This window comes from Falco biarmicus, chromosome 1 (assembly GCF_023638135.1).
Source record: "Falco biarmicus isolate bFalBia1 chromosome 1, bFalBia1.pri, whole genome shotgun sequence".
In the NCBI taxonomy this organism is placed as follows: Eukaryota; Metazoa; Chordata; class Aves; order Falconiformes; family Falconidae; genus Falco; species Falco biarmicus.
Window position 1 is genome coordinate 7,163,911 of NC_079288.1, and position 15,868 is coordinate 7,179,778.

The window sequence follows — 15,868 nt, forward strand, 5'->3', positions numbered from 1 at the left end:
AGCAGCGGGAGGGGGAAGCCGGTGAGAGGCAAGGGCGCAGGGGGATGAAGGGCGGGACCCCCAGGCGAGGGAAGCCCGCCGGGGCCAAGGTGTCGAGGGCAGGAGAAGCCGGTACCGGGAGCGAGGCGTATGGCCGGTAGCCCGGGGTCCAGCGCCCTCCCGAGTGCCGCGGTTCCGCTCCTCGCTGCTGCACCGGCGAGCCCTGCCCGCGATGGTCGCCCTGCTGCCGGGCGCCAGGAGGCTTCCACCCGCCACGGCCCCCACCGCTTCCGAGCGGGGGCAGCGCTGCCGGGCTCGGCGCATGTGGGTCACCGCCCGATACCGCCCCCGCCCCCCCCCCAGCCCCCCGCTCCTCACGAGGGGCCACCCCGTCCAGAGCAGGTCGCCCCTGGGCTAGGCGGGGCCAGGGTCGCGGCCAGCAGCTCCTAGAGGGGTCGGGCCTCGATTCTGGGGGGGGGACGACACCCGCAACACCCCCATCGGCGAGAGCAGCGGGTACCCCCGGTCCCCCCTGCGCGGAGGACGCGGCCGGAGCTCCCTCTGCCGGTGCGAGTCCCGGCCGCGACCAGCACCGGCCCCGACGGCGGGGACCGCGCTGCCAGCATCGCCCGTTGGGGGGGCGGTGGGCACGGCCCCGAGGGGCGCACCACGCCGGGCGCTCCTGGTCAGGGGCCACCATTCAGCAAGTCCAGGTAAAGGGTTTTCTGCAGGCACCGCTCATTGGGAGGGCAGACACCCCCTCAGGCCTAGCCATGGCCCCGTTTCAAAACGCTTATGATTTCTTGCCACTTTAGGAATAGCTTTATCACCTTTCCCCAGTAGCCTCCCACATCATATATACACATCTATAAGCACCTCCTTCCCAAGAGCTCCAGCTAGCCCAAACCACCTGCAAGAGTGATAAGATGCTCTTTTCCAACCCAAAACGCCTTCTCTGGGCTGCATTCTGCTGGCCTGGGAGCACACTTGATCTTGGATTCACAGCCTGTGCTGTCCAACCCGAGACAAATCACATGGCTGCTGGCAAAACTTCAAGGCAGCCGGGCTGTGCTGCAGAACCGCGAGAGACAGTGTCCGGGTGAAGGAGGAGACGCAAACCCCACAGCCCCACCATGCGTGGCCAGGAGACACCCCTGCAAGCCCAGGGCAACGCCAGCGTGACAGCACATGGCACGTGTGACACCGGGCGAGTGGAAAGCCCGTGACATGGGCGCTAAGGACAAGGACTCGCATTCCTTTCTCGGGTTTCTGAGCGATTCCCTTCTCTAGATGCAGCATGTGCACCCATGGAGAGGGCAAAGCTCAGCTGGTCTCCAGCCTCTCTCCACACCTGCTGAAGGAAGCGGAGATACCGGCACACCAGGAGCTCCCTCACTGCCCCAGCACAGGCTCCCACAGCGGGGGTGGGGTGGGGTGGGTGGAACACCAGCCTTTGCCCCCCCTCTCCCCCCCAGCACAGCACAGTCCATCCAGTAGCCCGACAGCTCAGCTGTTGTACAAATGCAATTCACGGCAAGGTCCACAAACGCATTTGCATGTGCAAGGTGCAGTCTTAGATCAAGCAATTTCCTCGCTACATATGTACAGCCTGGCCACAGCTGCTTTTGATCCGATTCTCTTTGTATCCTGATAATGTACAGAGAGCCTTTGTGTGTCGGTCTGTTTATTTAAATGGATTTGGAGCAAACATTTTTTCAAAAGCTGAAGCTTTGAGCCTCTAAGTGGGTTACCAGATTATATGCTGTCTCCATTTTAATTACATTTGGCTCGTTTTGTTTATTGCATACATTTTCGAGAATTATGCTTGTCGTGAGAATTGAAAACATTTTGGTTTAGAAGATACCTGCCCTATAAAGGGATCCAACATCACACAGGAGAAATGATGCAAACCTTCCCATCTCAAAGAGCGCTCTCCCTCCAACAAGGACAGGAAAAGAAGAAAGGCTCCACAGGACCATATCTCCTCTAAATTTAAAATAAAGCATCCAAACGTCAGGAGGATCAAGCCAGCACCACCAATCTAGCAGTATTTTGGCATCAGCAAACATGGATAAGAGGATGCTCCTGCTAAGGAAAAGCACTTGGTTGTGGATCTCAGAGGGATGAGAGCATGGAGCACAGAGCCTGGCCGGGGTGTTTGTCACCCAGTCTCAGCCAGCGGCAGAGCAGAGGGAGCACCCAGGGCTTTGCTGTCTCACCTCAGGTGGGCAGCGGAGTTAAACCAGAAGCCCCCCAGGCACTGCCCAAGCCTAGCGCCTGTCCATGGGGAGCCCTTCTCACCCACCCAGGGTAAACCAGGGATCTGTCTTACCCAAAGGCACAGGGGGGTTCAGCCTTGGGACAGAAGTGAAGTGATCAACTCAAGGAGAGGGAGCAGCTCCAGCCCGAGCCTGGTGAGAGGGAGCGAAAGCAGCAGAAAGTGACCATGGAGACCAGAGCTACACATTTAGGGACTGGGGATGTAAATGAGAAGAAAATTCAAAACAGCATAAGAAACTAACGAGGTCACATTAACTTCACGCACCCAGTCCTGGACTCCTAATTATACCAAAGATAACACAGGAGAAAGGGATGGGGGTGAGGCAGGGACAGCTTAGGTGACGGCAGGAATACGAGGGCTGTGGTGGTTTAGGAGGGGCAGGAGGAAAGGGGCTCGCCCACTGCAGCATCAGTTCTGCCCCCAACAGCAGATGCGATGCACCCCAAATTACTCAGCAGACCACCAGCAGGGCCAGGAGCTGTGCCACCTGAGGAAGATGAGAAGGAAGAAGAGGCAGCAGCCCTGCTGTCACCCCAGCACAGCTCTCTTGCTTCCCCCCTCTCCCCTTCCAGCAGAGCTGCCCCCACCATTTCAGGGCTTTTCTGGGGGAGCGCAGCCCTGCGCTCTCTCTCTTAGCAGGACTTCTAGGAAAAGCGTCATGAGTAACGTCTCACGTCAGCGGAGGAGCTTTAGCCGAGCCGATGCTCACCAAAGGCGGCTCCGGCGTGGTAATGGGATTTGGAGTTGGCTGTACAGGAGCTGCAATGGGAAAAGCCTACATCTGTAACCATTTTAGCGGGAGGCGGATTGAAGACAGCCTCAACGGAGAGGCTCCAATCCGATGGGAACGAGTCACTATTTGTTTTGCTGTTGACATACAGCTGCAGTAGCTGTGGGTGATTTTAATAAGACGGGATAATATTTCTATCAGTTCTGGGAGCTATAGATTGAACCCATATAGGCATCTGGCTCGGGGCTGAGTGATAAATCGCAACAAGATCCAAAGCTCTTCTCATGCCTTGGAACCAGAGAAAAAACACACATTTCATTTCGGATGTCACAGTTTGGGGGTAGAGGCAGGCCTCCCACAACCAATTTACAGGCTCGAGTGTTGTTGAAGAGCACACTGACAGCAGCGAGCCCACTCTGTCCCTGCCCCCGCCCCACCAGTGACAGTGAGTGCTGTGGGATCGGAGCCCTTGCTGTGCGTGGGGGCTCCTGGCTGCCCCCATTAGCGAATCAACCCCCTGAGAAACGCCGTTCACCGTATTTCAGCTGACACAGCTAAAGCAGAGAGACACCCACCAAGCCCAGCCCCACACAGCCCTCGCTCCCTCCCCAGTGTCCCCCCCTGCTCCTCCCAGCCTTGCCCCAGTGCTCCCATCCCTCAGTGCCCACAGCTGGAAGAGCACATTCCCTTCACAGGACAGCAGCTAAGGACCTGGGAGGAGGAGGACACCAGCCCCACATGCAACACAGCACAAGGTAATGGCTTAACCCTGCCTAACCCCATCCAAACAGCTGCTTTTCCCCAAGAGCTCATTTTGCTAATTCCCTTTTTCATCACCCAGACAGTTTCTTGGCCTCCTTGGTTATCCCATTGGTGCCACGGCTTTCAACCCAAGCATCCTGGGGCTTCCCAGTCGGGTACTGCATACCCAGACCCTGGGGCTGGGTACCAGCACCGGGAGCCACCATGGAGGGTCTGGGAAAAGCAATTGCTTAATGAAGCCAATTGCTAGAGGCTACAAGCAGGGCTTCATATTTTTTTTTCCTCCTCTTTAATGAATGTTTTTATTGTCTCTCTCAATCTTTATTAAGTGAAGAGCCAGACAAGTAGTTGGAGGAAGAATATACTACGGCATGAAGCACAACCACTGTGCAGAGGGGACGCACGCAACCAGTGCAATCCATTTGGTGCGCATAAAAGAATTAATAATTTAGTCTGGGGAATGCTTATTTTTGGCTGATGACCAGCACTTCCCCACATGATCAATGTTTGCACCTTGACTTTTTGGTGCACAATCAATCCGTGCCTGAATATGGCCCGAGTTTTGGGAACTGCTACGTCTGCAAGGGCTGAGTCGCTTGGGGCTGTAGCACCAGCGCAGCCGATCCTCCTGACTTGGCAAGAGTTGAGCCCAGTTTCCAGCTCTGGGGCTCAGAATATAATTTATAGCAGAAGTCCAATTTATAACAAAAACCTGTCTGCCCTCACCCCCCTGAAAAAAATAGCATTTTCCCTAACAACTCCCATTACATCCAGAAAACATTGAGAAGGGAGAGAAACATCCTTTCAAGACTACCCTGACTGGGCAGGTTGGGTGTTTCAGTGGCCAGATCCTGGCTCTGACCCTCAGAAGGCACAAAGGTCTGTCATCCCCACAAAGACAGCTTCCCTGGACAGGCCATAAGGACCCAGCACTGCACTGGATGTTGACCTTTATTCAATACCCTCTTGCATTTACCACGGCTCCAACCGGAGCCTGTCCTTGTGCCCAGACCCGCGCCCAGCCCAGCAGCATTTCGACAAACAGCTCAGATGGTCTCTACATCTCTCTGAAGCATCAGTGCAAAACGAAGCACAGCTTTCACGGGAGAGGCACCCATCAGAAAGGGGAAAAGAAAATCCCAACTGAAATCTAGCTTTCTGCCACTTGGTCAAGGCAGCTCCCCATCCACCGTGCTCAAGAGGCTTTGCCTTGCTCTGCCCTTGGGTGCCGAGACCCAGCCCTGCTCCTGGCTTACTCTTGCTGCCGTTCTGGAGACCCAGCTCTGCAGGACAAGGGAGCCCTGCTCCAACACCCAGCCTCACCCCGCCAAGCACACACAGGGGGGTTCAGAGCAGGTCTCCCCCACCCCAGCCCAGTGCTGCCCTGGGATCCCTCTCCCAAGCAGGCACCACTCTGCAGCTCCAGGGACTGGAGCACATCCCTGAGCCTCCAACCATCCCTCAGCTCCCCCCATATCTGCATTTCTTGCCTTTTTCTCCCAGGCTCTTTGCCAGCAGAAGAGCTTCCCTTTCCAATACCCTCCTCTCCCCACCCCCCTTGCATCGCTTTCTGCTTTCATCTGGTTCCCATGCAGCACGAGCACAGGGCACAAGCAGCACGCCAGCACCGCTGCTATCAGCGGCTCCCACTCTAATTGAATCTTCAAATCTTGTCTGACAGGAAGAGACAAGAGGGAAATGAGACGCTTGTTGCTGGGCCCCAGATCCCCAAGCACTGCTGCCGTGAGCAATGCCGAGGATCGGGATGCTGGTGAGCATTGCTAGGTGCTCCTGAGCATGCCCACCTTGGCCTCCAGCACTGCTAGAAGCACTTCCAGCATCCCAGGGAGAGAGCTCAGGATGACCCCATGAAGGAAGGGTACAAGGTGCCAAAAAGCCAACAGAGCTGAGGGATCAGGCCAAGGGAAGGGCAGAGCACATGGATGCCCAGCTCACACCGTGGCAGGGATCAGGACACCGAGGTGTTACTGAACTCATGCAGGTTTGCAAGGAAAGAGAAACCTTCCAAACAACAGCAATACACCCACAAGTCACCCCACCACCCTCCCAAGCATCTCCAGGCTCAAAAAAAGCAACCCCCTTGTCTCCATCCTGCAACCAGTAGCACTCAAGGGCATCACCAGCTCCACCGCCCTGGCACAAGGCGCACAACACCGACAAGAGGTCTCACCACAACAATTCTGCCCGGACTCTTACCTGAGCACTCAGGAACTCCAGCCGGTGAACACCATCACCTCAGAGCTGCAACAGCAACCCCAGACAAGCTCCTGCCCCAGGTGCTGGCAGGGAGGGGAAGGCAGGACCTGGAGCAATGATTAGCACCTGCTGAGCAAGCACTGATTAAGAAAAGGTGGACATGGGAGGAGGAGAAGGCATGGAGACAATGGCAGCTCCAGGTGCTGCTGGTGGCCAAGAATGAGCAAACCAGGTCCTGGCCCATATAAAAACAGATTAACCAAAATTTGCCCTAATAAAGGTTTTTCCAGTTAATTGTCCCAGCACCCAGGCTGCGACAGCCCCAGCTGAGCCCCATGTCGTGGAGGTCAAACTCATTAAACCCCCTCACAAGGGCTGTGCTGCCATGGGGAAGCGGGTCACCAACCCACTCCAAAAGGGGCCAATACTGTCCCCCAGTGCCAGGGAGCAGGTCAGGGAGGGCACTGCACCCTCTGCACCCCTTCCCCTGTCCCTAAACAGCAGCTGCTCCTCCAGCTAGGGAGAAAATTACCCAAGTGTTTTTAAAATAAATGAGTATTAAACAAACACGCGACACTGATGGCAAGGACCAACTGATGTGGCGTGACTGTCTCCTGCTCTCTGAGGAGCAGTGAACAGCAACGAGGGTAGGGGGATGGAGAAATGCATCCCTCAGGGGAACTGGGAGGAGAGGGGTCAGGACAGGAGCGAGAGCAGGGCTTTAACCTGGGGTCTGCAGGGGGAGGGGAGATGCTGCCAAGCCAGTGGGGTGCTGGGTCGCAAGCCAGAGCTCGTGCCCCCCATCCCACTGAGTGCGGCAGGACTCGGGCAGGAGCTCAGTGGTGAGCACTGCCCTGAGCTGGTGGCTGGGACGGCTGGATGGCTGCCCTTCCTCTGCGGAGGGGGTTATGCACCCATAGGCAAGCTTGGCCATGAGCTGGGGGCATCCCTGGTTGCCACTGGGCCTTCTGCACCCCAAACTTTGATCCTTCACTGCTTAACCCCTCTCAATCATCATTCATCTTCCAGCTCACCCATAACAACCCTTGATGTGGAAACATTTTTTTCTACCCCTTTCCTTCCTCGGGGTTTTTTTTTTTTGGTAAGGTCTCTGCTGGGAAATCTTTGCAATTAATGGCCTTTTAAAGTAAAATATAATTAAAGTAACATGGAGGACGCTGAAGCCTGCTGGCAGCTTGCAATGTGGGTGGTTGATGGGGAGCAGGGCAGCTGGGCGGCTGCGGGTGCTGCAGATCTGCCACGGCACTGCCCGAGCTAGGGTGTGCGGGGTACCCACTGTGAGATGCTAGGGTGGGCTCATCCTGGCCTCGTTTAGCCCTAAAGCAATTTCTAAACCACCAAGAGCACCCGGCTTCTCTGTCACACCAGTGGGGACGCTGGGATGTGATTCATCCTCTCAGTCCCGTGGGAGATGAGGTGCAGGTGGCTCTGCTGGAAGGAGATGCTGAGCACGAAGTACTGGGACAGGGGGAGACTCGGTCCCACCCGACTGTGGCTGGTCAGTTAGCACCCAGGAGAATCTTCTGGGATAGAAAAGTCTGATTTCCACATTTTTAGAAAGCCAGGGAGGGAGAAATGGCTTGCTGAGCCCTCGCCGAAGTCTGTGCTCCCCAGTCACCCTCTTGCAGGAGCCGGAGCACTGCAGAAGCGTGCAAATGAGGACTGGCTCATTTAAATTTAATGCTGATGAGGAGATCTTCCTCCTCTTTCCAGCAGAGAGCAGATGTTCTCGTCTCACATAGGCAAGGCATCTCTAAATCACTTCCCCAGCAGCGAGATGGACGGTGATGTCATTGTTTATAGGTTATTAGTTATTAGTTCATAGACAAACCTGTCATTTTTCCCTTCTAAAGATACAATGGGATGGAATCTGGGTTTCTGCCACTGAAAATATCCTGGCAGTCCCATCGTTAGCCTCCTTCCAAGATTCAGGCTGCTTTGCCTCATAGCACATAATTAAAACAGCACTTTGAATTTTCAGCAGCTTGCAACATCTTCATGATATACGGGAACGCAGGCAACTGCTCGCTGGCAAGCCCAGCCCCGTGCCAGTGAGCCCGCGCACATGGGTGTGCGAGATACGAGCGAGGGACGTGGCTCGAGAGGTGGCAGAGCAGCGTGGCCACCCAGGCTGTGAGCCACGTGCCAGCCACCTGGCATGGTCCCCTCCTCTTCTCTGGCCACAGCCACCCCTCACTGTGCCGGCAGGGAGGTGCCGTTGGCACCCAAGGGTGCTCTTGGGCAATTCCACACCTTTTAGCTGAATCCCGCAGCCTGAGCATGGCCTTTCTCCAGCATGAACCATAATTACCCTAACGAATCCCTGAGCAACACGAGCAGCTTGCCACTGGGGTTTTAACCTGGATGGTGGCACAGCAGGCTGTGAGGGGCACTGCTAGAACAGGGTGAAGAGCAGGTGTCTGGGGCTGCCCAACCCTCTTGAGCCACACAGGGCTGGAATGAAGTTCACAGGTGCCAGAGGTGCTGGATCCAGCAGGTCAGGCCTGCCGCTACGGGGAGAAGGGCAGAGCCACAGGGATCTGGCTGCCCTGTGGGGTTCAGGGAGCCCAGGGGATGCGTGTGGGGCTGGAGAGGGGAGCACAATGCTGCGAAGCCCTGTGACACCAGGTGAGCCCGGTGCCAGCCCCATGCCACCGCTCATGCTCTGCACACTGGTACCACCCCGGTGTCCCCCCCATCCTCCTTTTTCTCAGGGTACTGAGTGCGCTTGTTGGTTGCACAGCAGCTTTTGAGCATCTCGCAGCTCCTGCTGTTCCCATGGGAGCTCTCCAAGGAGCAACCCAAGTCCCCAGACCACATGAGGATGGGGGCAAGGGGCTGGCAGCTGCCCCACACCAACATCCTGGCAGCCCCACGGCAAAGTGCAGGGCACCGGCAGGTGCCAAGCCTGTTCCCTGCCTCTGCTTTGCCACTGCTCCCACCACACCAGAGCTGATGTGCTCAAGAAGCCTTGCTCTGCCTCAAAACATTCATAAAGGTACAAAAGGTGGTTTTGGGAGTTGTTCAGGTGGGAAACCCAGAACAAGCTGTGGCCCAAATGGCTTAGTCTCCCCTGGCACAGGCCTGGGCAAGCCCTAGCACACTAAACCTGGCCATGGCACTCAGTCACCCCCAGTGTGGCAAGTCCTGAGACCTGCCCCAAGAGTCACTCTCCCACAGCGTCCAGGTCCTGCTAGCTCAGGGCAGATCCAGCTCATCCTCATGCGTAGCAGCCACCACCCAGAAATCACCCAGGGCTTCCTCCCACCACAGCCCTGGCCTGTTTCAGCATTCAAGTGCCCGGCTGTGACAGCGCTGACCCAGCCCCAGCACGGACCAGGGATGCTTCAGTTCGTGTCCAAACTCACGTGCATCCCTACTGGAGCAGCAGCACAGCAGGGACACGATCCCAGCTTTATTTCAGCCCAAACTGGGCTCCTTGCCCTTCTCCTGCCCCACTTCTCACCTTCACTGGTGTAACTGGGGCAGCTCCTACCCACAGCACTGCCGAAGCAGGCGCACGGCACTTACATGCACAGAGGAGCCAGCAATGAAAGGGAACATATTAGTGCTCCCCTAACCAAAGGAGGGGAGTTAATGACATCAAACTGGTTTGTTGTAGTTGGTTTTGATTATTTTTTTAAGATCTGGCTTCTATCTGTCATTACCACTATATTGCATAACTGGGGAGAAATCTGAATGAAGTTAATACCCGCAGAGTGTGGTGCGGAATATTCATGTACTGGGAACCAGAACGAGGCAAATGTGAATCTTTATTACCAATGGAGGTTGTTAAATATTTATATTTTCTGTTTGAGACACGCTGTGACACGTGAAACTCAATTAGAATATAACTAAAAACCATGCTAAATTATAGATAAACAGCAACAACCGAAGGGGAGCAGCCTGAGCTCCCCTGTGCACAGCCTGGGGTGACAAGGGTGACAACTCCAGGAGAAGAGGGCAGCCCCACCAAAGGCACCGCTGTCCCACAGCCACCAGCCAGCGAGCACCAGCACAGCGCTGCGGTTCCTCTGCAGGGCTGATTTTTGCCCTGAGACATGCCAAAGGCGACCCAGGGGATCCGTCCTGCTTCCCTGCAAAATCACCCCACACCTGCATGTGAAGCAGCCCCAGACATCTCACCTCCTCACTGGTCCCGATGCCTCACGAGGACCCCCCCCAGAGCCCCCCGCTCCTGGGCTGTGTTTATTTAATACAGATCACCTAGTAATAAAAACCACAGTGAAAAGGAAAGACAGATGTTAAAGAGAAATATACATTCAGGGCCAAACTCTGCGCTGGTGCCGTGCTGTGGAAACGGCTGGAGATTTCTATTCCTCGGCTTACAGAAGCCAAGCTAAGGACACAATCAGGGCTGGAAAATTAGGGGCTGAAAGGACTGTGGGGTTAATTGTGTAATTGTTTGCTCTGGGAGAAGCTCATCATTGCCAGGGAGGCTAGGAGCGGGGGAGGCCGCAGACATGGGCCTTAAGTGGCTGCTGCCGGAGCCGAGATCAGGCAGCGCCTCTGCACAATATCCAAATATCCGCAGGGATATTGCCGTGGGCGGACAGACAGACGGACAGGCAGACAGCTGTGCTTCCAGCCCAGACAGGCATTTTCTCCCTGACCCTGTGAGGTGCTGAAGCCCCCAGGCTGCTGGGATTCCCCTCGGGTGGCCTTGCAAGAGCATCCCACAGGAGCATCTTTCAGCGTTGCCATGGAGATGTGGCTTAGGAGAAGCCCAGATGCTGTACCCCTCCAGGGGGGCTACAGGATCCCCCACCCCACCACAGCCCTTCCCCTTGGCTGTCCTGTGAGATAAAAGTGATTTGGGGACTTCAATAGTGCCACAAGGACCTCGGCCAGAGGAGAGCGCAGGATCTGTCCTGGCAATCAGAGCTGGGGCCCTTGGTTAGCGGCAACAGCCAGGGCTATCATGAGTGTGTGACGGGGAGACCAGAGCAGAAGAGTGGACAGACAGACGGGGAGGTGGCATGGAGAGAGAACAGCACCTCCTCGGGTGGGGGGGGGGGGTTCTTTTCTCTTGCACCTCTCAGCCTTGCAAGCCTCAGAGAACCTCAAGCCACCGCAGCCCCCTCCATCCTGCTCCTTTCTGGAGGAGCTGGGCTCTGCCACAGCAGGGTGGGGGTGGGGACACAGACCCTCTGCCCCACCAGCCTGGGCTACCCCCACCACGCCACATCCATGCACAGAGCTTTTCCCTCTCCAGAGCACGTTTCCAGCCCGATTACATCCTAATTTTGTCCCCTACCTCTTTTTGCTCTGCCCTTACCTGCCTGCCCCCGGTGCAGGGTAACCGCCCCCACACACACACCGTGTGTGTCCCCCAGCTGTCCCCTCACAGAGCACTCCACCAGTGCTGATCAGCCCAGACACTGCGTACAGAAAGATTCTCATTTTGCCAACAGATGAAAAACATGCCATTTAGTGAGGAAAACAGCAATACAGAAGGGAAAAAAATAGGAATTTAAATTAAATTTAAACGATGGCTTTGCCAAGGCTCACGAGCAGAATCCCTTCCTCCAGCTTTCGACTCCTCCTGCGGAGTGATCAGCCACATCCAGCCCCATGGGGCAGGCATCCTCAGTGCTGGCAGGGATCCCGGATCTCCAGGAATCCCACACATGCAGGGAGAAGATCCATGGGACCCTCAGACCTGCAGGGATGCCCACCTATGGGAAAATCACATTTTCCATGGATAGAGGACAGAAACATTCCCCCAGCCTGTCCCATCCCTACAAACCTGCCAACAGGAAGCCCCCAACCCAACAAAACCTCCCATGGGACTGAGCCCCTTCATGCTGGGGGTGTCTGGGGTGGGCAGCCAGCACCCCGCAGCCCACAGACCCTACTGGTGCAGGCTCTGACCCCCAGCATCTGACCATCCCTGCCAGGGTTCAACCTCAGCAACTGAGGTTTTAATTCCTTGGAGCGAGGATGGCTGCTGGCAGAGCGTGCTTGGAGCAGGACTGATCTCTCAGCCACACCACCAGCACCCCCACTATAAGCAGGTTTATTATTATTAATAATAATAATATCAGCATTTCCCAGCACGGTGTCTGCTACTGGAGGCTGATTACCTGGCTCTGGCAATCCACTCCAGGCAAAAGAAGTCTCTGATGGGAGCACACGGATCCCTGGCCAGGGCTGGGATGGAGAGAGGTCAGAGAAATGGGGAAAGCAAAGCCAGAAACCTTCCCCTGCCAGAGCTTAGCCCCCCGGTCCAGCATCCCCATGAGCTGAAGGGTCCCCAAACATGGTGGGGAGACCCATTCTTGCCCCTGCCTTGGGACAAGCTGCCGGGACACATCCAACCGCAGTGGGCTTGCAGTGCGACCCTCCATCGATGCTCAGGCTGAGGCTTCATGCTGCAACCAGGACTTCCTCCAGCACTTTTGGGTTTGTGTACTCTTTCTAAATTAGATTTTGCTCTTTTCTCTGTTATTCCTGCCAGCCCCTTAGGAGCTGGGAAATAGCTTTGTCCCTTTTTGTCCCCCTTGAATTTCCAGTTGTTCATCAGAACACTGATTCGCTTTCTTGCCTGCTTTTCTGGGATGTAATCTGTGCTGGTCATGCTTTGGACACCCCAGGAGCAGCCAGCATCCCTGGCACACGGTGGGGGTAGCAGCCCACACACCCCTCAGCAACCGATGGGAAAATTGGTCCCAGCCACAGAAGCCCAAGATTTAAAACACGAGATGGTGAAGAAGAGGTGCAGAAAGCCTGGTGCTGCCAGCATTCTGAGTAGGCGCAAGGGAGTCACAACTGGGAGCAGGGTCTGGCCCAAAGGCAGGACCTCGGAGTTGCGCATGCAGCCCCAAAGGGACAGGGACCCCCCCGCTCCATCACACCCTGGCTGCAGGGCCACACAACCACCATCTGTCCGCAGAACGGGGGGTGACATCAGTACCACCGTACCCAGCACCCTGGCTCTATCCAGGGCCCTATGACTAATTTGGGATGCAGTGGACGTTTTTAATATGCTGCTATAAATATTCATGGGCTGTCAGCTATGAAAAAGGGCCCTGCCTCCCGCCACACTGCCCTGCCAGAAGGCAGCACAAGGGAGACAGACTAAGCCCTTGCTGGTGGCCACAGGGGCTCAGAAACCCTGGGGGCCACTGGGACATCCCCAGTTTGCACCAGTGAGCATCCTGTTGTGAGGATGCCCGGCTGATGCACACCTTGCAGATGCCCAAACCAGCTTCTGCCCCAATACTGGTTGAACCTCAAACCAGTTTCCTCACGGCTGTGACATCCCCGGGAAGCGCTGGGGCGAGCACACTGGCACAGGTGGGGGCCGGCTGTCAAACCCGTGCCTCGAATCCCACAGAGGCAAAGCTCATGCCTGTCACGGCAGCCTCCAGTCTGCTGAGCTGCAAAAACCCAATGAAAGCCTTGTGCTGAGTTGCAGTTCTGCTGGCATGCATCGCCCGGGGGATCACCTGCCACTAGTTCCCCTGTCTGCACCTCTCCCTCCCAGCCCCACACCACTCAGGCATCACCACTGCCCCAGCCCCAAAAGCATCACCCCATAGTGCTATATGGCCCGTTTGCTGCATTTCTGAATACCTATTGATTCCCCTTGTATGTGCTTCACCCCAACGTATCGATCCAATTAGCCTCCCTAACTCAAACTAAATTAGCTGCCTTTAATCCGTGGATAATTGCAACGAGCCCAGCTCTGCCTGTCCCAGATTCATGAGTGTCGGGGATGAGGAGGAGAGCGCTGGGTCAGGCAGGGACATTCAGGTTCTTGTCTGTGGGTAAAGCCCCCAAACAAGCCAGCAGGCATCAGCCCCAAGGCACTGGGGGAAGCACCCTCAGGACACCCATGCTGTGGCCAGAAACTTGGCTCCTATGGCTGGGGACCCTTCCTGCTATTCCAGAAGGAGATTTGGCCCCAAAGCCTGGGAATCACCACCCAGCCCCTGCTTTCCCCAAGCCCCGGGGTCCCTGATGTGGGTTTCAGCCTTAGCTGATACCATGAAGCGTTGCTACGTGCTCCTGCCAGGCTGCAGCACACAAGGGGTTAACCCCAAAATCCAGCCGGCCATGGGGAAGGAGCAGCCTCAGCCCTCCTGGAGCCTTAGATAAAGGCCCAGATGAAAAGTCAAGCCTGTTCCCCTCTGATTAGCAGCCCTGGCTCCCTGGGGGGGCCTCAGCATCTCTGCTTCTAATTTAGCAACTTAAAAAGCCCCAAAGGCACCGGAGATGCCACCAGCACCTCACTGGACTGCCAGCCTGGCACAGCACCTGGGGGACATCCCCACACTGGTGATGAGGCCATCTGGGACCCACTGCAGTCCCAGTCCCTCAGTGCACCCCCAAAACCTCCCTCCCACCCAGGCACCCGCAAATCTGCCCCCTCCTCCCCGGTCATCCTCCTCTGCCCTTCTGTAAAGCCTCCAAAATACACATTTAATTTTGATTTAATGCAATAGTTACCGTGGTCAGTAGATACAGAAACCACATTAAAGGAGGATTAATAGCCGTGTAATGGCCAAGCATCTATTGCATAACCCTTAGTAAGTGCGGATGGCCTCCCGCTGCGCCGTGGGTGCCGCAGGACCTCCAGCCATCCCTTCCCATCCTTCCCGCTGCTGGCCGAGGCTGACATTCCCGTTCCCATGAGGAATGGATGAGATCGCTGCAGCACTGCCAGGCAGGAGGGGGAGATACCCAAATGTTAAAACTGGTTAAAAGCATCAACCTGCGGCTGCAGCGCCCGTTTGGAACAGCTGAGCATCACATGGGGATGATGGTCCCCAGAACACTTTAGCACATGCACCTGATGGCAGCCAGCCTGGGGACAGATCTGAATTCCCCTGCATGGCCCCTGGAGCGCATCTGCCCCTCTCTGCCCAGTAAAAACTGGGCATTAAGTGGCTTGGCTGCACCCTGTTTGTGTTTTCTCCCCCTGCAGGCGAGGCAGGCAGCACCCCCAGCCCATCTCCCTGTCGCACTGACTGCTCGCTGCACCCAGCAGCGGTCCCACACCAACCCACTTGCAAGGGCAAAGCCATTCGCCCATCTTTGGGGTTCCCCCACTTTGGGGAATTGCCTTGAAAAGCAGCATTTTGGGTCCCCAGTTTGTCGTGGCAAATGAGAGGCTGGAGTACATGGTGGCTCTGGGAGAGGCCAAGCAGGGTGCACGCAGGATGGTTTGGGGAGGAACAGCCAGGACACACTTTCGTGCAAGGGGAAACTGAGGCAGCACTGAGCCAAGCAGGGCCCCTCCACAGAGCCCCCACACCATGGTCTGGCACTGCTCCCTCAGCCCCTGGCACCAATCTGCATGGAAATTCAGTTTAAAGAGAAGGGGGGGGGGGGGGGGAAAGAAAAAAAAAAAAAAGCACATTTTGAGCAAGCGTTGGCTGGCTTCAGCTGCAAATTCACTTGTCAGGAATATTGGAATTACTGGAGCTGGATGGCGTGAACACCTGTGCAACACCAGTGCCAGGGCAGGCGGGGGGAGCCGAGCCACCTTGCCTGCCAGCCCCCGCCTGCAAACACTGGTGGGATGCTGGAGGAGGGGGGCTGTGACACAACGTGTGCCACCCACCCGCCTCCCAGCACAAGGGGACCCCAGCAATCCCCCCAAAACACCCCAGAGAGGAGGCTGTGACTCAGGGCACTCGCCACACCAGCTTGCCAGCTGCACGTTCCCTTTGGGGGAACATTGGGGTGACTGGGCTCATTGGCACAGGATGGGCATGGAGGGACCCCTTGCACCAGCCCCCCCCTCCCCCACACACCCTGCCCTTCCCTGTACCTACCTGCCACAGGCTGCCCTAACATTTTGGGGTGCAATAGGGCTTTTCCATCACTTTCAGAGCAGCCACAACCAG